This window comes from Callospermophilus lateralis, chromosome 9, assembly GCF_048772815.1.
Source record: "Callospermophilus lateralis isolate mCalLat2 chromosome 9, mCalLat2.hap1, whole genome shotgun sequence".
In the NCBI taxonomy this organism is placed as follows: Eukaryota; Metazoa; Chordata; class Mammalia; order Rodentia; family Sciuridae; genus Callospermophilus; species Callospermophilus lateralis.
In genome coordinates this window covers 125,660,447-125,687,044 of record NC_135313.1, presented here as the reverse complement: position 1 = coordinate 125,687,044, position 26,598 = coordinate 125,660,447, and positions in this window count along the sequence as shown.

Sequence of the window (26,598 nt, the reverse complement as noted above, 5' to 3'; positions counted from 1 at the left end):
TGGGAATCACCTCTCAAAATATCATTAAGTGGAAATTGTACACAAGTGGGTAATTTTAAATATATTCTTAGCCATTGAATATCCCTCAGTAAGTTTTGAAAATTATTAAGGGTGTGAAGATGGTCAACACGTAGTTGTATTTTTGCAATTTGAATCTGATTATCTTGAAGTTTAAGGCCCAAATAGGAATAAGAGTCCTGTGTTTGAAACTTTTCAGGAGCTATCTGTAGTCCCAAGGTAGTGAGGATTTTGTAAAGGTCCAAGTAACAATTATTAAGGTCATGGGTATTAGGTGCAGCAATTAACAAATCATCCATATAATGTAAAATATAAATTTGTTGCCATCACTCTCCACAGGGTCTACTGCTTGAGCAACGTATTTTTGGCAAAGAGTAGGGCTGTTGGCCATACCTTGCGGAAGAATTTCCATTGAAATCTCTGCATAGGGCCTTGAAAATTAATGCAAGGGAGACTAAAGGCACAATAGTGTCTATCCTCAGGATGTAAAGGAATGGTAAAAAAAGAAAAAGCAATCTTTTAAATCAATAGCCATTTTACAATAGTTTTTGGGAATAGCCACTGGTGTAGGAATGCCTGGCTGTAGTGCTCCCTTCAGACGCAGAACTTTGTTAATGGCACACAAATATTGCAAAAGGCGCCACTTGCCTGATTTTATCTTGATAACAAAAATAGGAGTATTCCACGGTGAGGTTGAGGGCTCTACATGGCCGGCTGCCAGCTGTTCATGCACTAACATGTTTTTTGGGGTAAGAGGCCTTGATCCACACACACAAGAGTCTGAGTCTCCCAAATAATTTTATCTCCATGGGATACAGGAGGGTCAGGGACCGACAATAAGAAACTGAATTCCCAAGTCCATATGTATTTGTTTTTTGTATGGGTTGTATAGGCTCAACCAGTCCTTGTCTCAGTCTCACAAGGCCTTTACCAGAGACAAAATTCATACGAAGCATTTGATGAGTCACCATGGAATTGGGACTGGCAAGAATAATTTCCATTTGACTCAAAATATCTCGGCCTCATAGGTTAACAGGGAGGTCAGGAACAATGAATTGAGTGACATTTCCCTTATTACCCTCTTTATCAGTCCAGCTAAGAGCTCTAGAGCTGACCAGAGGATTTTTTGTCTGTCCTATCCCTTTAAAGTCTGTCAAGGATGGGGTGAAAAGCCAACCTGATGGCCAGTATTTTTGAGAAATAATTGTGGCATCAGCTCCAATATCTAGAAATATTTGGAATTCCTTTTCTTCATTAAGTAAGGTAAGGGTGGGTGTATTGTGAGAAATGGGCTGAACCCAATACACATCAGAGGATCCCAAGGAGGCAGTCCCCCGCAGTAGGTTTGTGTGGTGGAAGTGCTTCCTGAATCCAAGGGAAGGAGTATTAATTGTGCAAGTCTTGTTCCTGTGAGGATGGCCGCAACTCCCTTAATAGCTGTGGCCAGTATTTTTATTACTCCAGTGAAATCATTATCAATAATGCCAGGAAAGACCTGAACAACTTATAAGGTAGAAGAGGCTCTTCCAATAATAAGGGCACACTTATGAGATGAAGGGGAACCCATTATTCCAGTGGGTATTATCTGGGGCCCTTTCACTGAGTCTAATATTTTATCGGTGCAGGCACAGAGGTCAAATCCTGCGTTGCCTGGGGTGGCTCCTTAGAGGGAGGCAATTATGGAGTAGGATTTTGAGGTAGGTTGGAAGTTTGGGAGGTAACAAACCTTATTGCCCCTGGGTTTGTCCTGGGGGAGGTCGGGGCCAGGGTCTTGGCCCCATAGGGAGTTTCCCGAGAAGCAGGAAGAAGTAGCCTGTGCGAGGGCATTTGTCTTAGATCTACACTCACTGGCCCAGTGATGACCTTACCACATCTAGGGCAAAGGGTAGCTGGGGGGGTTTAGCCCCAGTTTGAGGAGACGCTATTCCTAGGCTTTATTTGCCTGTCGGACAATCATGTGTAAAATCGCCAGGTTGTTTACAAGTAAAGCAAGTATGTGAGCCAGGATTGTTAAAGGCCTTGGTAAAGGTGGCACCTAGGTCGGGACCCATGGCATGGGCTGCTCCCACCCCTGCACAGAGACTAATAAAATCAGAAAATTTCCCTTTATCCTTATGTGGTCGAAGAACATCCTGACATATTGGCTTGGCGTTTTCAAAGTCAAGATGTTTTTCAAAGGTGCTTTCCCTTTTGCTTGGTCCAAGCAAGCATTCCGCAGCTAGGTTAAGCCGGGGAACAAAGTCGCTAAAAGGCTCCTCACACCCTTGTCGAATATTTGCCAGGGAAGTGTTAGCTGAGGCCTTATGAGGGAGGCGTCTGCAAACATGTAAGTCAGCAGTCTGAATCTGCGCCAAAAGTCCAGGAGGGAAAGGTGCCTGTTTAATTTTAGTGTCACAAAGTGCATTGCCCACTAGCTTAACATAAGTCCAGGATTTAGAGGAGGCCTTAGTTAAATTTTTTTGAGCAGTTTCCCGACAATGCTCTTTGAAATCTGCATTCCATAACAGGAAGTCTCTGGCACTGAGGGTAGCTCAGGCTAGAAATTTCCAATCATTGGGAGTGAGCCATTGGCGCTGTGGCTTTCTAATAAAGACAACGTTTAAGGCAGAGTGGGGCCATAGTGAACACAAGCCTTTTTCAATTTTACAAGAAAATGCAGGTTTAATTTTTTTATAGACACTCTGGGTTCCTTCCTGCCAAGGGGTGAACTCCTCATCCCCTAAGTCCTGATCTCCTAGATCTATTTCCCCGCTTCCTCCTCTTGATCCTTTTGACCTCAGCCTGGGAAGGCTTATCTATCTGACTGCAGGTGACTGGGAAGGTGAGAACAGCCTGATGGAGCATCTTAGCTTTTGTATTAGACCGCTGTGGGCCAGCTTGCTTGACTCCATGCCTAAGGCTAATGAGCAGAGCTCAGAGTCAAGGGATCTTAATTCTTTTAAAAGTTGGATCTGTTTCTGTCTATGTTGGAGAGACTCTCACAAGGGAGCCAGGTTAGGCAAGGGAAGTGGGAAAAAAAATATCTGGGGGGGAGGCAGTTGGCCCCTGAATGGCCAGAGCACAAAAGGCAACAGGGATAAAGGAGGGAGGTGGATGTGTAAGTCCTGTAGGTTGTGGCAGGGTCCTGAGAGGTTGCAGGTCTTCTGAATGGTAGCGAGCTGCTTTCTTCTCCAAGGTAACCTCCTCCCTAGGGGTCAATGTGTCTCTGGGAATTAAAACTGGATAAAGGTGGTTGGTAACCATTGGAACCTGATTCATTAGGGTGTTATTTTGAGGGGGGACCAGGAAGGTTCCCAGGTCCTGGGGAGACTGAGAAGGGTCTATGTCTATACTAACTGGTGGGCATGCTGGGGGGGAACGAGAGGTCTTTTGCATATTCTCATCCCCAATTCTGACAAGTTTTAAGGTACCATTGTCAAAGGGTGAATTTTTAGAATTTCATTAATTAAGTTCCAGTAAGAAAAGGTGGGAACAGGCACCTCTTCTAGGCCAAAGGAGTCATAATAATCTTTTAAACAGTCTCCTACTCTATGCCATCTTTTAGCATCAGTGGTCCCTTCAAGGGGAAACCATGGACACAATTCTCCTATGTATGAAAAGAAAAATTTTAAGTCCTTTTTTTAAACACGTGCCCCCCCATGTCTTGAAGGACTCCTTGAGGCCTGACAAAAACAAATCATGTCACGAAACTGCTTGTCCCATGGTGGGTCACTCACCGTGCGTCATCCCCACTCTCCTCCTGGATATGTCTCTCGGTGGTGTCTGCTGAGGCAATCACAAGCTCCGCTTGACCAAGTCTTCCAGGAGGATGGAATGACCCTTCAGTTAAAGGCTCGAGCCCTAGTCGGTTGGAGCCAGATGTCCCGGCCGGCAGGAAACATCAACGTGGGCAGCGAACATAGATGGGGAGGAATAAAGGGACAAGAGACATGAGAGATGACAGCAAGACAGGAGTTCTAATCAAGCTGCAAACTTTTATTGTTCACACAGGGGATTTATATTCTGGAGATGGAAAAGCTCTCTTATCTGCAGTTATTGGATGTCTTCACAAGGTGAGATAACCTCAGGATGTTTCAGGAAGATAGATGGCCGCAGGAAGTCTCAGAGAGACAGATGGATACAGGATGCCTCACAGGCAAGATGTCTCCTAGGGGGCTGTTTCTTGTAAGTGTCAGGCTATTCTATGAAGGAGAATTCCTTCTATGCCTGAAAGACAGGAATTCAGTATTTCGAATGGAAAATGGGTAAATGAATTCAATGTGTATACAAATATGTGCTACAAAAAAATCTTCCCACTCTCATTCAGAACAATGCCTTGACATTACCTTCACCCCGAGTTAGACACAATTAGAGGAGTAGAGTTAGAAAATCTGTGAACACACATCTGAAATGGAAAATGCTCAATAGTTCAAGAACTTGAAGGTGGGAGAGGAGTTTCCCTAAGTAAGGGACAGGGTAAAAACTCCACAAACATGGAGCTCTGCCATCCTAAAGACTTCTTGAGATAATGTTTCTGAGTTTGGGCACTTGAAATATATGTTGTTGTCAGGAGCTTTAGCTTCCTTTGTAGTGAGACCATCAAATCTGGTTCTGCATCTATGTGACCTGGAGGACATGGATTCTCATTTTCCAATGAACATGAGTCAGCAGTGCTGAATTCCTTCTTTGTAGGTAAACTGTTGCCACTGGGGCCTAAGTGTCTCCCAGTGTAGACTGTGAAGCCATTTGCTCATCCTCCATTTTTCCTGGTGTTCTTGCAGCTGCACTGGGATTTTAGTAATTGCTTCATGAAATGTGAGGATTTCAACTGGGTCACAGTGCTGGAGGGAGTTCTGTCACGTGTGGTGCATAAGGGTCTGCAGGAGAATGCACCAACCAGGCTTCTATCCCACATAGTTTGCCCCCTTGACCATAGCAATCTGATTCTAAACATTGCCCTGAAACCTCTCCATATAACAAGATGCCTTTACATACAAGGGGTGTGGGCTGCACCATGTCAGTCACAAACCATTTGGAAGCCAATGGCAGATCAACATGATCACACCACAGATGTTGTAACACACACCTGCACACCACTGCTCTAGGCCCACTACACAGCAGGCTCCAAATTACTGGCATCTCTTTTCTACACCATTTTCATGAAACCCTGTCAATCAAAGCACTGTCTGGTACACTCATGATCATCAATAGGACATCCAAAGATTCTCTAGTGCCACCTGGTCATGGGAATTTCAAAAATTTCATGGTAATAATCTAGCCATTTTTCAAGGATGAAGTTGGAGGCACTGTGGGTTTCAATTCATTCAGGAACCATTAAATGGTGAGGAAGCTCATTCCAATGAAAGCTCTGGAGAACTCTAACAGGCAAGGTTTCCCAAAGACAGGCCAAAAGGTCACATGAAGCCAGGCCCATTGAGGTCTACAATGTGAGATCCATATGTCTTTTGACTTGCAACAATGGCTGCCAAGTCTTTAAGGATAAAATCATGAAATATCCTTCCTGAGATTCTCAGTGCGTTGTGCAAAGCCACCCTGGGCCTAGATCTCAGTTTTCAAGGGAGATTCCCATTCGTGCCCTACTAAAATCACAATACAATTTATGGTAATACTTCTTTGAGGTCAGTTCCAGAACTCAATCTCTAAGGGGAATCACACCAGTGTTCAAGCCCAGGTGAACCCAGTCATCTCTTTCAACCACCACACAAATGACCACAATTAAAACCAAATCACTCCCACATGGCCCTGATCTTCTTCCATATAGACACTCATTATAACCTCTGGCTGTAGGTTCCCATGAGGGGCAGAGCCAAATACAGTGTCCAAAATAAGCTCCCTTGCCCCCATTTGCCTAAAGTCAGTGTGGCCTGGGCACCCTTCCTGTGAACCAGGAGTGATCAAAAAGGCCTGCCATTAATACAGCTCTGATTCTCCATTTTTAGGCCTACTGTCTCTTGGTTTTCGATTCTTTATGTTAATTGGAGTCATGAGAAAACCCAAGAACCTCTGGTCTAGCATCTTCAGGGCTTTGAAAAACTCCTTTGACCCAAAGGACCCCTATTCTCAATGATGGAGTTCAGGAACCTTACAGAGGAATGAGAGAGACTTCATTCACAATTACTGCTTTTTCGGCTATTTTGGTTTTGGATGCACACATGACATTTTTCTTAAGATCCATCAGATGGTGAGAATCTAAGCCACAGCCTCACACAGGGCCAAGAGGCTGATTCAGACACATCCATTTCCAAAGCAATTAAGCAAAGAGCCACAGGTGATGCCCATTCATTTATATTTGAATACTGTTTTCTTCAGGATTCACAAAAGGGTGGCCTGAGATAAAGACCTTCCTGACATTCAAGGCAAAAGAAGAATAGGTAAGCAAAAGGCCCAAAGTGGGGTTTCTACACTGAGACTTTCCTAGTCACACTGATATCTCAGTTTTCTGAGATGCTCGCCATTTTCTTCAGCTAACCAGCACATGGCCATGTCACAGAGCTTGGAGGTGGTACATATCTTGGACACAAAACCATGAGCCTGTTCTTGAGATTGATAGAATTGAGGAAGAATACCAGAACATAGGAAGGTAGTAGGTGTTGCCCATTCATAAGGCAAGCCGAAGACCATTCATAAATTGGGCAGGATGAATGCTGGGAAGCTTTCTACTAGACAGGACACATCTATTGATTCATTCTCTTTTCTAATGTCTGCAAGCATGGACACAGTGGGATACACAGACATAGAAACACTCGCCTTGTCAAATGACTTACTAGAAACAATCCACAGCAAACCAAACAAATCAACTTTCCTACATATTCTCATGAGACAAAATCACAAACCCACATGCACACCCACACCCACACAGAACCCCAAGTAGGTTTGCGACTATCCAAAGTGTCCTCTGACTGGTGGGCCATAATATATTCTCCCATAATGGGCTGTCCTGTCTCATATCTGGTCTCCGTGGCCAACTCTGTGATGCTGTCAGGAGCCAGCGGTGAGTCATTACCTGCTTTCTCAGGAAAGGCCCCTCTTCAGACGTTCCTGGCATTTGGCCATCCTCAAATCAGTAGGTACCAAGAAAGACTGACTCTGTCCTTGGTAAATCCAAAGAAGTTTGTCCACTGGGACTTTGACTGGGACTGGCTCTGTGTTCCTGGCTTTCTGGATCCCAAGTTCAGAGAGTTCCATCACCAAAGAAATGAGGTGAGTTCACTTCCTTCAGGAACAGAATGAGCTCACTGCCTTGGCAACCACTTTGTCCTAAAGTTGCTTCCAAGAGTCCCATGAGATGGAGGCTACACCTACTTCCTGTGACATTTTCACAAGTTAGAATGGTATATCAACCATAGGCACCTGGGAACATCTCTCCACACAGGCTTGGTTTGGTCCATCTTCTCTACATTAAGAAGAGAGAGGGTGATTCAGATCCATCCTTTCATCCTGACCGGGTTGTTTGCCATGGAAGATGACTTTTGCTCTCTCAGGTTCTTCAGAGCTGCTTTCATCTTCTCAAGGGATTATTTATGCTTGGACCTCTGAGGTTCTCAGCTGGTAGAAGATCCCCTACCTTCCTCTATTTTAAGACCAACTCTGTCTCTGACCTTCTGTAAAGTGAGATTGAGGGAAAAGTGTATGGTTAGGGTTAATAGCATGTTCAATTTGGGTTAGGGATCATTCTGCTGGATGAATAATGGCATTTTGAACCTGTGATATTTATAAGAATATAGACATGAAATATATGTATGAGAAGAGAAATCTTGGAAAGATTTGAAGCCCAGAAAGGCATTGGACCCTTGATTGGTATACTTAGCTTGAATTATGTTCTGCACAGATGTCTCAGATAAATCGATATACAATGGCATAGGACCGTGTGCCACGGATGATTGAATTTAGAAGAGAACATCCAGTCAAAAGGGATAGTTCGTAGGATTAGGAAGATAGTCAGTATGTTTAGGAATAATAGTTAGTCTAGGAGTTGAACCAAAAGTTCTTTAGCAATAGGGTTTTGGTTAGAGAGTGAATGTAAATGTTAGCACATGTGAAGAGACAGTCACAATGATGAACTGGGGAAAATATGTATGAAAGCAGATATCAATAGGGACTTTAGGAAATCAGGCAAAGTATAAAGTGAGTGATAGGATTAGATATTTTCAACAGGTTTGAGGTTGAATATATAATCTTAGGAAGAAACAAATATGTAGTCACCAATAGGATTGACATTTGAAAGCTTTAGGCAACCTGCACATGGATGTTTTTAGTAATCCATGCTCACTTTCCATTTAGGCTTTGGTACAATCATAAGTGTGACCTTTGCATTTTGTGTCCAGAATACTACTGTGGTAAAATGTATATTTAAATCAGGTGACATGAGTAATTATTTAACCATTACGGTGAGCAATATTCTGAAAACATATACATTAGTACTGGGGATACAAATAGGTGTACCCTGTGTTGATGATTAAAGAAATGATGCATAAATAGACCATTTTGTGAATAAAGTATATAATTGGTTCCAACTTTAAATAATGGATTGAATTTACATCTGAAAATATATAGGAATTATATATATATATATATATATATATATATATATATATATATATATATATATATATATACACATTCATTCCAACCAGTTACATATCTAATGGTAATATTAGGGTTATTGTTTATCATGAATAGTGTGTGAGTTTTGCTTCAAAAATGATTATGGAATTGAAAATAATGTGTTTAGAAAGAAGTCTAGTGAAAACACCAGTAAAGAAACATGGAGGAATACATGTGTTCTGAAGTAGGAAGTAATTGAAAGTGAACCAAATGCCTATAAATTTGTGAACTTGTCAATGAAAAAATATATCTTATGATGTCCAAAATCTGAAGAAATTGTTATGTACCAATGTTGAATAAAAATGAACTTCAAAATACACATCAGGTCCCATAGGAATCTACTTGCATTGATGTTAACCTGGGTCAGTTACTGTAGAAATATTAGGATTTGTAAGCACCGTTAACTGAGGTTAGTTATCATTACTAGGAAACCAATATGTATTTCAGGTGGTTGAGTATTTCACAAGAAAAATCTTGTGAAATGTTGTTTATAAATACAAATGCAAGAACATGAATGAATTCAGGGATTGTATAATAAGACACATATATTTCATATTTTGGAAAATCTGGAGAATATATATATATATATATATATATATATATATATATATATACATATATATATATATATATATACACACACACAAACACACACACACACACAGACACACACACATTAATATGTAGCAATATATATGCCAAGCTAAATTCATCATGAAATATAATTCATCAACATATTCAAAAATAGTCATTTTACAGAACATGGATTTATGTATAATGTTTTCCATTAGGAAGCTCACCCATAGGTTGAATTTTCAGTTCCATCAGTATGTAGGGGGAGTAATCTCTTCTCACAATTTTTATATCCACAGTCAGTGAGCTCAGAAGAATGTACATGTGATACCAGGTAGGATACTATATATGCATTAACAAATACATGTGCTGAATAGGCAACAGAGAAAGGGAGACAGGAATTTAAATATGTTATAACTTTAAAAACTCATGGAGAAATATTACAATGAAAAGTTGACTAGATTTATAACACATACCTTTGATAAATCTGAAGGCAAATCCAAGTATACACCACGCTTCCAATGAAAGGCCTGTATTTCTATTCAGTTAGGTTTCTTTTTCTCCATGATATTAGGATTAGTAGTCAGAGTCTAGTAGGGTATGTGTTAGTGTCAGGGATTCAGTATTTCAAATGGAAAATAGGAAAACAAATCTAATGTGTATGCAAACATGTGATACACAAAAATCTTCCCTCTCTCATCCAGAACAATGCCTTGACATAACCATCGCTCCAAGTAAGACACAATTAGAGGAGAGGAATTAGAAAATCTGTGAATACATATGTGAAATTGAAAATGCTCAGGAGTTCACAACACTGGAGGTGGTAGAACAGTTTCCAAAAGTAAGGGAGAGGGTAAACACTATACAAACATGGAGCTCAGCTGGCCTAAAATTTCTTGAGAAACCTCCTCTGAGGTTGGGCACTTGAAATATATGTAATTGTCAGGAGATTTAGCTTCGTTTGTAGTGACATAATAAAATCTAGGTCTGCATCAATGTGACCTGGAGGACATGGTTCCTATTTTCTAATGAACATGAGGCAGCAGTTCTGAATTCTCTCTTTGTAGGTAAACTGTGGCCACTGGTAGCTAAGTTTCTCCCCATGTGGTTTGTGAAGCCATTTGGTCATCCTCCAATTTTCGTGGTTTTTCTTACTGCTGCACTGGGAGTTTGGTATTGGCTTCAAAAAATACAAGGAGTTCAACTGGGACACAATGCTGGAGGGAGTTCTGTCACGTGTGGTTGGTCAGAGTCTCGCAGTGAATGTACGAAACAGGATTCTATCCCACATAGCTTTCCCCCTTGAATACAGCAACCTGATTCTGAACATTGCCCTGAATCCTTTCCATATAACAAGATGCCTTTACATATAAAGGTCTGCTGCCTGCACCATGTCAGTCACAAGGCTTTTGGAAGCCAATGGCAGATCCAGGTGGTCTTACCAAAAATATTTATAAACACACCTACAGTCCACAGCTCTAGGCCCACTACTCAGCAGGCTCCAACTTAGTGGCCTCTGTGTTATACACCATTTTCATGAAACCGAGTCAATCAAGACACTTTCTGGTACACTCATGATCAGCAACATGGCATACAAAGGTTCTCCAGTGCCACCTGGTAATGGGAATTTCAAAAATTGCATGGTACTTATCTAGCCATTTTTCAAGGTTGAAGTTGGAGGCACTGTGGGTTTCAATTCATTCAGGAACCATTAAATTGTGAGGAACCTCATTTCAGTGAAATCTCTGGAGGACACTCACAGGCAAGTCTTCCCAAAGAGTGGCCGAAATGTCACATGAAGCCAGGCCCATAGAGGTCTACAATGTGAGGTCTATGTGTGTTTTGACTCTCAACTATGGCTGCCAAGTCTTTCAGATTAAAATCATGTGATATTCTGGCTAAGATTCCCAGTGCTCTGTGGAAAGCCACCCTGGGCCTAGATCTCACTTTCCAAGGGAGACTCTCATGCATGGCCTCCTAAAATCCCAATGCAATTCATGGCAATATTTCTTTGAGGTCAGTTCCAGAAATCAGTCTCTAAGGGGAATCACACCAGAGTTCAAGCCCAGGTTGACCTACTCAAATCTTTTAACCCCCACACAAATGACCACAATTAAAACCAAAACACTTCTGCATGACCCTCATCTTATTCCATGTAGACACTCATGTTAACCTCTGGCTGGAGGTTTCCATAAGGGACGCAGCCCAAGACAGTGTCCAAAATAAGCTCCCCTTCCCCTCATTTGCCTAAAGTCAGGGTGGGCGGGACATCCTTCCTGTGAACCAGGAGTGATCAAATAGGCGTGCCGTTAATATTGCTCTGCTTCTCCAATTTGAGTCCTACTGACTGTGGGGTTTAGATTCTTTATGTGAACTTGAGTCATGAGAAAACACAAGCACTTCTGGACTAGCCTCTGCAGGGCTTTGAAGAACTCTTTTGATACAAAGGTTCCCAATTATCACTTGATGGAGGTCAGGAACCTTACAGAGGAAGGGGAGAGACTTCACCCACAATGACTGCACTTTTGGACATTTTGGTTTTGGATGCACACATAGGATCTCTCTTTAGATCCATCAGGTGCTGAAAATCTAAACCACAGCCAAGAGGCTGTTTCAGACACATCCCTTCCCTAAGAAATTAAGCAAAGAGCAACAGGTGAGACCCATATATTTCCATTTGAAAAATGTTTTCTTCAGGCTTCACAGGGGTGTGGCCTGAGGCAAAGACCTTCTTGACATTCAGGGGAACAGAACAAAAGGTAAGCAAAAAGGCCCAAAGTGGGGTTTCTCCACTGAGACTTTACTGGTCACAGTGATATCTGAGTTTTCTGAGATGCTCACCATTCCCTTCAGCTATCCATTACATGGCCATGTAACAAAACTTGGAGGAGGTACATATCTTGGACACAAAACCATGAGCCTATTCTAGAGAGTGGCCAGAATTCAGGAAGAAAACCAAAACTTAGGAAGATTGCAGGTGTTGCCCATCGATAAGGCAAGCCGCAGTGCATTCATAAATTCGGCAGGATGAATGCTGGGAAGCTTTCTACTAGACAAGACACATCCATTAATGCATTCTCTTTTCTAATGTCTACAACCACGTACACAGTGGGATACACAGACATAGAAACACTCGCCTTGTCCAATGACTTACTAGAAACAGTCCATTCCAATCCAAACAAACCGCCTTTCCTACCTATTCTCAGAACATGAGACAAAACCACAAACACACACCCACACCCACAAAGTCACCTCCTTCCCCCAAGTAGGTCTCTGACTATCCGGAGTGTCCTCTGACTGGTGGGCCATAGTATGTTCCCCCGAAATTGCCTGTTCTATTTCAGTACTGTTTTCCATGTCCAACTCTTTGATTTTGTCAGGAGCCAGCGTTGAGCCACTACCTGCTTACTCATGAAAGGTCACTCTTCAGAGCTTTCCTGGCATTTGGCCATCCTCACATCAGTAGGTACTAAGAAAGACTGACTCTGTCCTTGGTAAATCCAAAGAAGTGAGAACACTGGGACTGGGACTTGGACTGGCTATGGGTTCCTGGCTTCCTGTATTCAAGTTCAGAGAGTTCCATCACCAAGGATGTGACGTGAGGTCACTTCATTCGGAAACTGAATGAGCTCACTGTCTTGGCAACCACGTTGTCCTAACAGTTGCTTCCATAGGTCCCATGAAATGGAGGCTGCCCATTCTTCCTGTGACAGTTTCACAAGTTAGAATGGTATATCAACCATAGGCAACTGGGAACAGCTGTCCACATAGCCTGGTTTGGTCGTTCTTCTCTACATTAAGAAGAGAGAGACTGATTCAGACACATCCCTTTGTCCTGACCAGGTTGTTTGCAACTTAAAATGACTTTTGATCTCTCAGGTTCTTCATTGCTGCCTACATCTTCTCCAGGGATCATTTCTGCATGGACCTTTGACTTTCTCAGCAGTTGGAAGATCCCCTACATTCCTGTATTGTAAGACCTACTCTGTCCCTGCTCTTCTGTAAAGTTAGGTTGAGGGGACAGCATATGGTTAGGATTAATAACATGTTGAATTTGGAGTGTGAGTATACGATTTGGACCAAAAGTTCTTTAGCTATAGGGTTTCGGGTTTAGAATGAATGTAAATGTAAGCACATGTGAAGAGTCAGTCACAATGATGAACTGGGGAAAATATGTAGGAAAGCAGATATCAATAGAGACATTAGGAAATCTGGCAAATTATAGTCGGTGTTGAAATGTTAATAAAATAGATACTTGACACTTCCTGTTTTTCTATATTCTTAATAAAAAACTGTTGAAATCTTGAGAACTGTTTGCTAATTTTGTTCCCAGATATGTGCTGTCCCAACTGCCAAACTGCAGAAAGTACTCCCTCACCCGGTTGCATGCAAACCGCTCACTCACACGGACCCATCAATAAACTTCTCTCCCTGCCCTCACCAAGGAAAGTATATAAGCTCGTCTTAAGCTGTTCTCATTGCTCTCTGCTCTATTCAAGTGAGCTCTGAGCCCCAGCATGCTGGACCCAAAATAAACAATTTGGTTTTGCATGAGACAGTCTCTTGGTGGTCTCTTCCCCCGACACTCGCCCATTCTTTACATATGGAGGTTCGACCAAGATCTGGCAGCGGCGGACGAGAGACAGCAATGGGCTCCTCTCGGGGTAAGTAAGGCACCTCTTTCTGGTTTCAGGTTTCAGGTTAGGGCTTGGCAAAATGGCTGTCAATGAAGAACGTGAGCTCTCTCCGACAGTGGCTGACAGACGTGTCAAAGAGCCACAGGCCACATCCCTGTGGGAAGCCACAGAGGACTCGGAAAATCGAGGAACAATAGTCTCCTCGACTCAGTGATATTTTGTTTTAGATTTGGTATTGCCAGCCCATCAGGTTTTGCCGGCCGCTCAGTCCTGGTCTCAGTGTTGGACGTCCATTGACTGTCTTTATTGTTTTATCTTGTCTGTGTCATGTGTCATTTCTTTTAAACTTTGTGTATCGTTCATTATGGGACAGAGCACTTCAATGCCTCTGTCCCTGACCATTGATCACGGGAATAAAGTCCACTAAAGAGCTCAGAATCTTTCTTTTTCAGTGAAACGCTGGACCTGGCAGACTCTCTGTGCATCAGAATGGCCCACCTTTAAATTTGGATGGCCCCTAGAAGGATCTTTCTACTTCCCACAAATTTAAAATGTCAGAGTTATTGTCTTTCAGCCAGGGCCACATAGCCATCAAGATCAACAGCCATATATCTTAACTTGGCAGGACCTCTGCAAATCTCCTCCTCCATGGGTGAAGCCTTTCCTTGCCCCTGCCCCCGCTCCTACTCCTTCTCCCATGATCTCTCAAACTATCTGCTCCTCCTCCTCCTCCACCCTCTGTTCTCCCTGAGTCACAAGATTTGACTCTACTGGACTCTCCTCGCCCTCCTTATCCCCTGCAATTGTTCCCCAACCCCCAACACCCTCTAAGTGATTCCCCTGCTTCTGACTCAGCCTCTCCGCCATTGGAGGAAGCTAAGCCAGCCCAGCGCCCTCCAGATAACTCCCCCGTGGCAAACACAGCCCCTGCTCCCCTGGAGGAAACTGGCCCGGCTAAAGGAACTCGCCAGGAGAGAATGATTGAAAACCCTGGAACTCCCGTGATACTCCCCCTCCATCCCTAGAGGCCAATGATTGACAACAGCCATGGTTGAAAAATGCAAGCCTACCAGTATTGGCCTTTCTCCTCTTCAGACCTATATAACTGGAAAAATAACAATCCCCCTTTTACCGAGGACCCCACCCGGCTCTCAGGTGTGGTTGAGTCATTGATGTTTTCACACCAGCCTACTTGGCATGACTGGCAAAAACACCTAGGGACTCTCTTCATGACAGAGGAACAAAAGAGAATTCTCCTGGATGCTAGAAAAAAATATCCTCGGACAAGGTGGGTGACTGACAAAACTTCCCAATATATTCAAAGCTGGCTTTCCCTTGAACCGACCCAACTGGTACCCCAACAAGTTGGAAGGTAGAGAGCATCTGTCCACTTATCACCTGGCTCTAATACCAGGTATCTTAGTGCCCAGTAGGCGACCAACTAATTTGTCCAAGGTAAGAGAGATTATTCAATGGCCTGATGAATCTCCTTCTATGTTTCTAGAGAGAATTATGGAGGCATATAGGAGATATACTCCTTTCGATCCTCAGGCAGAGGATCAAAAGGCATCTGTCACAATGGCCTGAATTGGGCAAGCTGCCCTGGATATTAAAAGAAAGTTACAATGCTTAGATGGATTACAACATATGACTTTGAGAGATTTACTCAGAGAAGCCAAGAAGGTATACTATAAGAGAGAAACTGAGGAAGAGAAGGGAGCAAAGGGAGGGTAAAAGAAACAAAAGACAGACTAAGGCATTGACTAAGGTCCTGGTCACAACAACAAATAGGCCAGAAATTAAGAAACATGAAGACAGGAAGGGATACCTGGACCCACACTAGAGGCCAGCCCTGGCCTCAGATTAATGTGCCTACTGTAAAGAAAAAGGACACTGGGCCAAAGAGTGCCCTAGAAAGAGACAGTTATGCCAGACAGACATTCTGACTCTGGAGGATGACTAAGAAAGTCATGGCTCAGATGCCCTCCCCGAGCTCAGGGTAACTTTTTAAATGGAGGGGATCCCAATAAACTTTGAAGTGGATACAGAGGCAATATACTCAGCCCTTAAGGCCCCATTGGGCCCTCTATCAAATAAAAGGTCTCTAATTCAATGGGCTAATGGCAGTAAATATTGGGCTTGGACAACTAAGAGGACCATGGACTAGGGGAAAGGAAAAATCCATCACTCCTTCCTAGTAATCCCAGAATGCCCTGCCCTATTGATGGGCAGAGATCTGCTCACCAAGCTCCGGTCCAAAATAACCTTTAACCCTTAAGGCCCTCAAGTGGAATTTCTAAATCCTTCAGTAAAATCTCCTATAATCACAGCTCTAACTATGTCAGTAGAAAATGTACATCAACTCACTCACCTTGGTTCAAAGAAACTGCATTAATTCCTAAAGGATCAAGAACAGAGTTTTCCACTCACCAACTCACAGCAAAAGGAAATAACAGAATGGGTAACAAAAGCCTGTCAGGTCCATCAATTGTTTAATGCTTACCCTTCCAAGCTTCCTGCAGGAAAGCACCTACGAGGAACCAGACCAGGACAATTCTGGGAAGTGGACTTTACTAAAATTAAGCCAGCAAGGTATGGCCTTAAATATCTCCTAGTTTTTGTAGATACATTTTCAGCATGGATTGAAGCCTTCCCCACAATATAAGAAAAAAAAAGAAAAAAAGAAACAGCGCAAATGTTCGTCAAGAAGATCCTGGAAGATATTTTCCCAAGATACGGCTTGCCTAAGGTAATAGGATCTGATAAAGGACCGGCGTTCATGGCCTAGTTAAGTCAGGGGTTAGGCAGAACTCTGAGGATTAATTGGAAGTTACATTTTGCTTATAGACCCCTGAGTTCAGGACAGGTAGAAAGAATGAATAGAACCATTAAAGAGACAATAACAAAATTAAGCTTAGAGAGCGGAATAAAAGATTGGACTATGCTCCTGCCTTATGCACTGTTTCATGCAAGAAATACTCACTGTTTCTTTGTGTAACATCACCCCATATAAAATTCTCTATGGTGCCCCTCCTCCAGGAAGGGACCTACCCCAACTCTAAGAGCTAATGATCTCTTCCACACCCCCTTGCTTGACAGACTTGAAGCTCTTGAAAGAACTCAGGGATACCTTTGAAAACAGATGGCCACTGCCTACCAACCTGGGGACGGGGGGATTCCACATCGATATCAAGTAAGAGACTTTGTCTATGTAAGATGACATCATGTGTCATCCCTGGAACCCCGCTGGAAAGGACCATACCAGGTGCTGCTTTTAACACCTACAGCGGTAAAGGTAGATAGAATTACTTCCTGGATCCATACCTCTCATATCAAGTCTGCACCCTGTCCAGACTCTGGCTGGAAACTGGAAAAGACTGGTACCCTTTCAAATTGTGTATTCGCAGTGTGGATAAGGCTATAGACTCTCCCCTTGACCACCAGTAGCCCTAACACTCCTCAGGCCGTTCAGCAGCGATGGCTGATTACAAATCCTAGTGGACAAGAAGTATGGTCTATCTCGCATACAGCCCCCTTACGTACCTGGTGGCCATCTCTCCACCCAGACATTAGTCAGCTGGCTATAGATCTTTCCTATTGGGATATCCTTGATGAAGAGTATTCCACTAAAATTCCATTAAATCCCTTCCATACCATAGATAATGGAAACAAATATTATGGATGTAGGGACACACGAGTCAGATGCAGGTTTGCTAGCCTTGATTACTATGTTTGCCCGGCGGACTATCAAAGCCACAAACAGTCATGGCTGTGTGGGGGGAAAACTGACTTCTACTGTAAGTCATGGAGACGTGAGCATGCAGGGACTGCCAGATGGAACCCAAACTCCTCATCAAATTTTGTTCACAGTATTGGCCATATTACCAATTAGATAACCAAAACCAATGGCCTCCAGAGGGGTCTCTAGATCTCAAATTCTGCGTGACCTTTTTAACTTCTGCAAGTGCTCAAAAGGGTGAAAGGAGATTCCCCTATGTGGAGGCCATTTTCCTCCTTTGCTCACATCCTGAACTATGCTCCTCCAATCGATGCTCACCCTCAGCCTTCTGCTCCAGACTCTCTGCTGTCACTCCCACCTCAGCAACTTGATTTCTCCCCTCCAATTACTAGATCAAAAACTGAAACCTCCGATGGTTCTCAGACCATTGCCCCCTTGCTGAGGTAGCAGGGTCTGAGGTACCCCTCTACTCACTCACTCCTCTCTTCTCCTGTCAGTCCCCGCACCGGGTCCCACCAGGTCCTATTACCAGCTAACCCAAATCTCAAACCAGCTGAGGAGAACCCTCAGACAGAAATCCAAGATGTAATAAAAATGGCCTTTTATGTTGCTTTGTCATCACTTAAAACAGGTTACTAAGAATTTAAAGTCCCTCGCAGGCTTTTTGCTATACTCAGTCCCGTCTACCCATCTGTTCTACCTGTTCTTATGCTCATGTTTTTTTTTTTTGATAGAAAGATCCCAAAACCCTTTCACATTATTCTTTTACATCTCTTCTTCCTCAATCTCAGATCCAAGGAGCTGCTCTCAGCCCTGCCTTTCCCTTCTCCCCCCACTGTACCAGCCCCACAGAAAAGTCTCAACTAAACTTCTCCAGATGTCTTCACCATGGTTGACTATAAGACTTTCAGCAAAAGAGTCTCCATAAAATAGTTCAGTGTAGATAAACTTCCTCTTTTCATGTTCACCTGGTCTACTTGGCAAATGTCTAAAAAAAATCAGTACTCCTGAGCTAGACACACTCTTACTAGTTTTTCACAAAATATCTGGACAAGGCCTCTGGCCTTGAGGTGGGGCTTCACAGAGATGGTTACATTTCTAAGAAAAAGAAGTTGCATGGAAACAGTTGGCAGGGTAAAAAAAATGAAAGGGAATAAAAAGCTCTCCTTCACCCAGGTGTCCTTGAAAAGTTAACTTGCCCCTAACTGAGGAAAAAACAGAAACAAAAACTTCTTTTTTTAACTTCTATGCAGACTGTGAACTTCTGAGCCCATTCCCTTACATGTTGGGTACAAAATTCTGAAACTACCTAAACTTGGGATTCAGGGGATTAATTGACTACAACTGAAGCAATGCCCTCTGAATCTGGATGCAACCAAATAAGACTGTTTCGCTGTCTTTGGTGCTATCTTAGGTGCCTTGCCTTGTCCGTCCCTACAACAGTATAATTCTATATACTTAAACATTGTTTATGTTTTCATGAAATGGTCAATTGATGTGAGTAATTGTGTAATGGTGCAGATGTTTCCCAGAGTACTCTATCATGATGCAGGTTCATTTGAAGTTCAAATAGGGGGGCATACAACCCGGTTGTGCAAGGAACATATATCCCTCACCTTAGCCATTCTATTACGAATAGGAGTTGCTGCAGGGGTGGGCACAAGAACCTCTGCCCTCGTCCATGGGACACAACAAATGACACAATTAGAAGCAGCAATAGATCAAAACTTAAAGATATTAGAAACCTCCATCATAGCTTTGCCGGAGTCTTTTACCTCTCTCTCTGAAGTTGTTTTACAGAACAGTCGAGGGTTGGACCTCCTTTTCATGAGAGAAGGGGGCCTTTCTGCTGAATTGAGGGAAGAATGTTGTTTTTATGTCGACCATACTTGAGTTGTAAAAAAATCTGAGTAAATTAAAAAGACGCCTTGAAGAGCATCTACAAGAGAGAAAGGCCCAAAAAGGGTGGTTTGAGTCTTGGTTTACACAGTCCCCCTGTTTAACTACGTTTCTATCAACCCTGGCACGTCCAATAATAATCCTCATATTATTGATAACTATAAAACCCTGTTTCCTCAACCGTGTAATTTCTTTTCTCCAAGGTCAAATTGGACAAGTTAAACTTATGGTAATATCCCACTAGCAGACATAGAATGTGACACCCCCCAACAATCACTTTTATGATTAAAAGTAGCCAGAAGAAGAAGTGGGGAATGAAAGGTTAATAAAATATGTAATTGTCACTTTCTGTTTTTCTGCATGCTTAACAAAACACTGTTGAAGTGTTGAGAAATGTTTCCTAATCTTGTCCCAGAATGTGCTGTCCCCAAATGCCAATCTGCAGAATGTAATCCCTCACCCGGTTGCTTGCAAACTGCCCACTCGCCCTGACCCATCAATAGGCATCGCTCCCTGCCCTCCCCAACGAATGTATATAAGCTCTTCTTAAGCTGTTCTCAGGGCTCTCTGATCTATTCAAGTCAGCTCTGAGCCCCTGCAAGCTGGACCCCCAATAAACCCTTTGCTGTTGCATGAGATATTCTCCTGGTGGGCTCTTCCTCCGACACTCACCCGATCTTTACACGGATGATTGAATGTACAAGAGAACATCCATTCAAAAACTGATCGTCGGTAGGATTAGGAAGAAGAGTGAGTAAAGGATTTGGAACAAAAGTTCTTTAGCAATAGGGTTTCGGTTAGACAGTGAATGTAAATGTCAACAAAAGTGAAGAGTCAGTCACAATGATTAACTGGGGAAAATATGTAGGAAAGAAGATATCAATAGAGACATTATGAAATCAGGCTAAGTATAAAGTCAGTGATAGGATTAGACATTTTCAACAGGTTTGAGTTTGAATATATAATCTTAGGAAGAAACAAATATGTAGTCACCAATAGGATTGACATTTGAGAGCATTAGGCAACATGGACATGGATGTTTTTAGTAATCCATGTTCACTTTACATTTAGGCATTGGTACAATCATAACTGTGACCTTTGTATTTCGTGTCCAGAATATTACTGTGATAAAATGCATATATAGATCGGGTGAAATAAGTATTTCTTCCACCATTTCTGGGAGCAATATTTTGAAGATGTATTAATTAGTATTGGGGGTACAAAGAGGTGTACCCTGTGTCTATGATTATAGAGATAAATCATAAATAGACCACACTGTGAATAAGTAATATAATTGTTTCCTCTTTAAATAATGGATTGAATTGATATTTGATAATATATAAAAATCTTATATTGATATACAATCATTCATTCCAACCAGTTATATATCAATGTTAATATTAGGGTTATAGTTTATCACGAAGGGTGTGTGAATTTTGCTTTAATGTGATTATGGAAATCAGAAATAATGTGTTTGGAAAGAAGTCTCATGAAAAGACTAGTCAAGAAATATGGGGGAATACATGTGTTCTGAAGTAGGAAGTGATTAAAAGTGAAACAAATGCCTATAATTTTGTGAACTTGTGGATGTAATATATATCCTATGATGTGCATAAACTGAAGATATAGTAATGTACCAGGATTGAATTAAAATGAACATCCAAATACACATCATTTGAAATAGGAATCTTCTTGCATTGAGGTTAAACTGGGTCAGTTAGTGTAGATATATTAGGATATATATGCAACATTCACTGAAGTTAATTTTCAGTACTAGGTAACAAATAAGGATTTCAGGTGAATGAATACTTCTGAGAATAATATTGTGAAATTTTTATTATAAATCCACATACATGAATATGGATAAATTTAGGGAGTGTATTATAAGACATATATATTTCATATTTTGAAAAATTTGGAGATTGAGTGAGTATATATATATATATATATATATATATATATATATATATACACACACACACACATTAAAAACTAGCAATATATATGCTATTCAAAATTTATCATGAAATATATGTCATTCACAGATCTAAAAATATTCATTTTATGAACATATATTTATGTATAGTGTTGTAAACCTAGGAAGCTCACCCATAGGTTGTATTTTCAGTTCCAACAGCATTTAGGAGGAGTTATCTCCTCTCTCAATTTGTATCTGCCAAGTCGTCCACCTCATAAGAATGTAGGTGTGGCACCAGGTAGGATTCTATATGTGTTTATTGCTGCTGCACTGGGAGTTTGGTAATTGCATCATGAAATACAAGGTGTTAAACTGGGACACAGTGCTGGAGGAAGTTCTGTCACGTGTGGTGGGTCAGGGTATGCAGGAGAATGCACCAACCAGGCTTCTATCCCACATAGCTTGCCCCCTTGACCATACCAACCTGATTGTGAACATAGCCCTGAAACCTCACCATATAACAAGATGCCTTTATATAGAAAGGTCTGCTGGCTGCACCATGTCAGTCACAAGCCATTTGGAAGACAATGGCAGATCCACATGGCCCCACCACAGATGTTTTATCACACACCTGCCAACCATTGCTCTAGGAAAACTACTCAGTAGGCTCCAACGTTTCCTACACCATTTTCATGGAACACAGTCAATCAAGGCACTGTCTGGTACTCTCATGATCAGCAACAGGACATCCAAAGGTTCTCCAGTGCCACCTATTCATGTGAATTTCAAAAATGACATGGTATTAATGTAGCCATTTTTCAAGGATGAAGTTGGAGGCACTGTTGGTTTTAATTCATTCAGGAACCATTAAATGCTGAGGAAGCTCATTTGAATGAAGGTTCTAGAGAACTCTCAGAGGCAAGGCTTCCCAAAGAGTGGCCAAAAGGTCACATGAAGCCAGGCCCATTGAGGTCTACAAGTTGATGTCATTGTGAGTTTTGACTCTCAACTATGGCTGCCAAGTCTTTCAGAATAAAATCATGTGATATCCTTGCTGAGATTTGTAGTGCTCTGTGAAAAGCCAACCTGGGACTAGATCTCCATTTCCAAGGGCGACTCTCATGCTTGGTCTCCTAAAATCCCAACTAAATTCATGGCAATACTTCTCTGAGGTCAGTTCTAGAACTCAGTCTCTAAGGGGAATCACACCAGAGTTCAAACCCAGGTGGACCCAGTCATCTCTTCCAACCATCACACAAATGAACACAATTAAAACCAAAACACTCCCACAAGGCCCACATATTTTTCCATATAGACACTCATCATAACCTCTGGCTGGAGGTTTCCATTAGGGCGCAGCCAAAGACAGTGTGCAATATAAGCTCCCTTACCCCTCATTTACCTAATGTGAGGGTGTCCTGGACTTCTTAATGTGAACCAAGAGTGATCAAATAGGCTTGCCATTAATACTGCTCTGGTTCTCCAATTTGAGGCCTACTGAATGTCAGGTATAGATTCTTTATATGATTTGGAGTCATGAGAATACCCAAGCTCCTCTGCAGGCCTTTGAAGAACTCATTTGAATAAAAGGATCCCTATTCTGATTTGATGGAGGTAAGGAACCTTACAGAGGGATGTGAGAGACTTCATCCACAATGACTGCTCTTTTGAAATTTTGGTTTTGGATGCACACATGGGATATTTCTTTAGATCCATCAGGTGCTGAGAATCTAAGCCACAGCTTCACACAGGGCCAAGAGGCTGATTCAGACACACGCCTTTCCAAAGCAATTAAGCAAAGAGCCACAGGTGATGCCCATTAATTTCCATTTGAAAATAGTTTTCTTCAGGCTTCACAAAGGGGTGTCCTGAGGCAAATACATTCCTGACATTCAGCACAACAGAACAACAGGTGAGCAAAAGGTCCAAAGCAGGGTTTCTCCACTGAGACTTTCCTGGTCACACTGATATCTGAGTTTTCTGAGTTGCTGGCCATTCCCTTCAGTTATCCAGTACAAGGCCATGTCACAAAGCTTGCAGGTGGTACATATCTTGGACACAGAACCATGAGCCTATTATGGAGAATGGCCAGAATTCAGGAAGAAAACTGGAACTTAGGAAGATAGTATTTGTTGCCCATCAATAAGTCTAGCCGCAGTACATTCATAATTGGGAAGGATGAATGCTGGGAAGCTTTCTACTAAACAGGACACATCCATTCATGCATTTTCTTTTCTAATGTCTACAAACATGCACATAGTGTGATACACAGACATAAACACACTCCCACACCCACAAAGGCACCTCCTTCTCCCAAGTATGTCTGTGACTATCCGGAGTGTCCTCTGACTGGTTGGCCATACTCTGTTCCCCCGAAATGGCCTGTCCTCTCTCAGATCTGGTCTCCTTGGCCAACTCTGTGAAGTTTTCAGGAGTCATCAGTGAGCCACTACCTGCTTTCTCAGGAAAGGCCCCTCTTCAGAGCTCTCCTGGCATTTGGCCATCCTCATATCAGTAGGTACCTAGAAAGACTGAATCTGTCCTTGGAAAATCAAAGCAACTGTGCCCACTGGGACTGTGACTGGGACTGGCTCTGGGTGCCTGACTGCTTGGATCCTAAGTTCAGAGAGTTCCATCAGCAAGGAAGTTAGGTAGGTCACTTCCTTCAGGAACTGTATGAGCTCACTGCTTTGGCAACCACTTTGTCCTAACAGTTGCTATCAAGGGTCCCAGGAGAGAGAGGGTGCCCCTACTTCCTGTGACACTATTACAAGTTAGAATCGTTAATCAACCATAGGCACCCAGGAACAGCTCTCCACACAGGCCTGGTTTGGTCCATCTTCTCTATATTAAAAAGAGAGAGGCTGATTGAGATGCATCCCTTCATTCTGGCCAGGTTCATTGCCATGCAGGATGACTTTTGCTCTCTCAGGTCCTTCATAGCAGCCTACATCTTCTCCAGGGATCATTTCTGCATGGACCTTTGAGGTTCTCAGCATGTGGAAGATCCCCTAAATTCCTGTATTGTAAGACAAACTATTTCAGTGCTCTTCTGTAAAGTTAGATTGAGGGAAGAGTATATGGTTAGGGTTAATAACAGGTTCATTTTGGGTTAGGAATCATTCTGCTGGATGAATAATGGTATTGGGAACCTGCAATATTTCCAAGAATATATAGGTGAAATATAAGTATGAAAACAGATATCTAGGTAATATTCGAATCCTAGAAAGGCAGTCGGCCCTTGATTTGGATACTTAGCTTTGAATTATGTTCTGCACAGTGTTTCAGATAAATCGATATACAATGGCACAGGACCTTTTACCTTGTAAGATTGAATGACGAAGAGAAGTTCCAGTCAAAAGGGATATTAAGTTGGATTTGGAAGATAGTCGCTAGGTTTAGAAAGAAGAGTGAGTATAGTACTTGTTCCAAAAGTTCATTAGCATAAGGGTTTTGGTTAGAGAGTGAATATCAATGTGGGCCCAGGTGAAGAGACAGTCACAATAATGAATTGGGGAAATTATGTAGGAAAGCAGATATCAATAGAGACATTATGAAATCAGACAAAGTATAAAGTGAGTGATAGGAATAGACATTTTCAACAGGGTTGAGTTTGAATATATAATCTTAATAAGAAACAAATATGTAGTCACGAATAGGATTGACATTTGGAGCATTAGACAACCTGACATTTATGATTTTAGTAGTTCTTTCTCACTTTCCATTTAGGCTTTGGTACAATCATAAGTGTGAACTTTGCATTTTGTGTCCAGAATATTACTGTGATAAGATGTTTATGTAGATCAGGTGACATAAGTATTTCTTCCACCTTTTTTGAGAGCCATATTTTGAAGATGTATAAATTAGTATTGGGGGTACAAAGAGGTGTACACTTTGTCTATGAAAAAAGAGATAATGCATGAATAGCCAATACAGTGAATATATAATATAACTGGTTCCAACTTTAAATAATGTATTGAATTGATATCTGAAAATATACAGGAATTGTATTATTGATATATATATATATATATATATATATATATATATATATATATATATATATACATTCCACCCAGTTATACATATAAAGTTAATATTATTTTTATGTTTTATCATGAAGAGTGTGTGAGTATTGCTTCAAAAGTGACTATGGAATTCGAAAATAAAAAGTTTGGAAAGAAGTTCATGAAATGACCAGTCAAGAAACTTGGTGGAATACCTGTGTTCTGAAGCAGGAAGTGATTGAAAGTGAAAAAAATGCCTATAAATTTGTAAAATAATGGATGAAATATATACTTTATAATGTGTAAAAACTGAAGAAATTGTAATGTACCAATGTTGAATCAAAATGAACTTCAAAATATACATCATGTCCCATAGGAATCTACTTGCATTGATGTTCAACTGGGTCAGTTACTGTAGAAATATTAGGATTTTTCAGCACCATTCACTGAAGTCAGTTTTCAGTACTAGGAAACAAATACGTAGTTCAGGTGGATGAATATTTCTGAGAATAATCTTGTTTAAAGTTGATTATAAATCCAGATACATTAACATGAATGAATTTAGGGAATGTATGTAAGACACATATATTTCATATTTTGAAAAATCTGAAGAGTGTATGAAAAAAAATATATATATATGTATATATATATATGCAAAACACACACGGACATTTAAAAGTAGCAATATATATGCCAATCGAATTTCATCATGAAATATGAATCATCCACAGATACAAGAATATTTATTTTACTGAACATGGATTTATATACAATGTTGTTCTACTAGGAAGTTCTAGCATAGGTTGAATTTTCAGTTCCAACAGTGGTTAGGAGAAGTGATGCCTTCTCACAATTTGAATCTGCCAAGTCAGCCACCTCACAAAAAGGTACGTGTGATACCAGGTAGGATTCTGTATATGTAAATAAAAATACATGTGCTGAATAGGCTATAGAGAAAGGGAGACAAGAATTCACATATTTGTTAATTTAAAATCACATGGAGAACTATTTCAACCAAAAAATTGACTAGATTTATAACTCCTACCCTTTATCATGCAAAAGGCATGTCCAATTATACATCATGGCTCTTCTTAACTGCTTGTGTTTCTATTCTGTTTTGGTTATTATTCTCCATCATATTAAGATTAGTAGTCAGAGTCTAGTAGGGTATGGGTTGGTGCCAGGGATTCAGTATTTCGAATG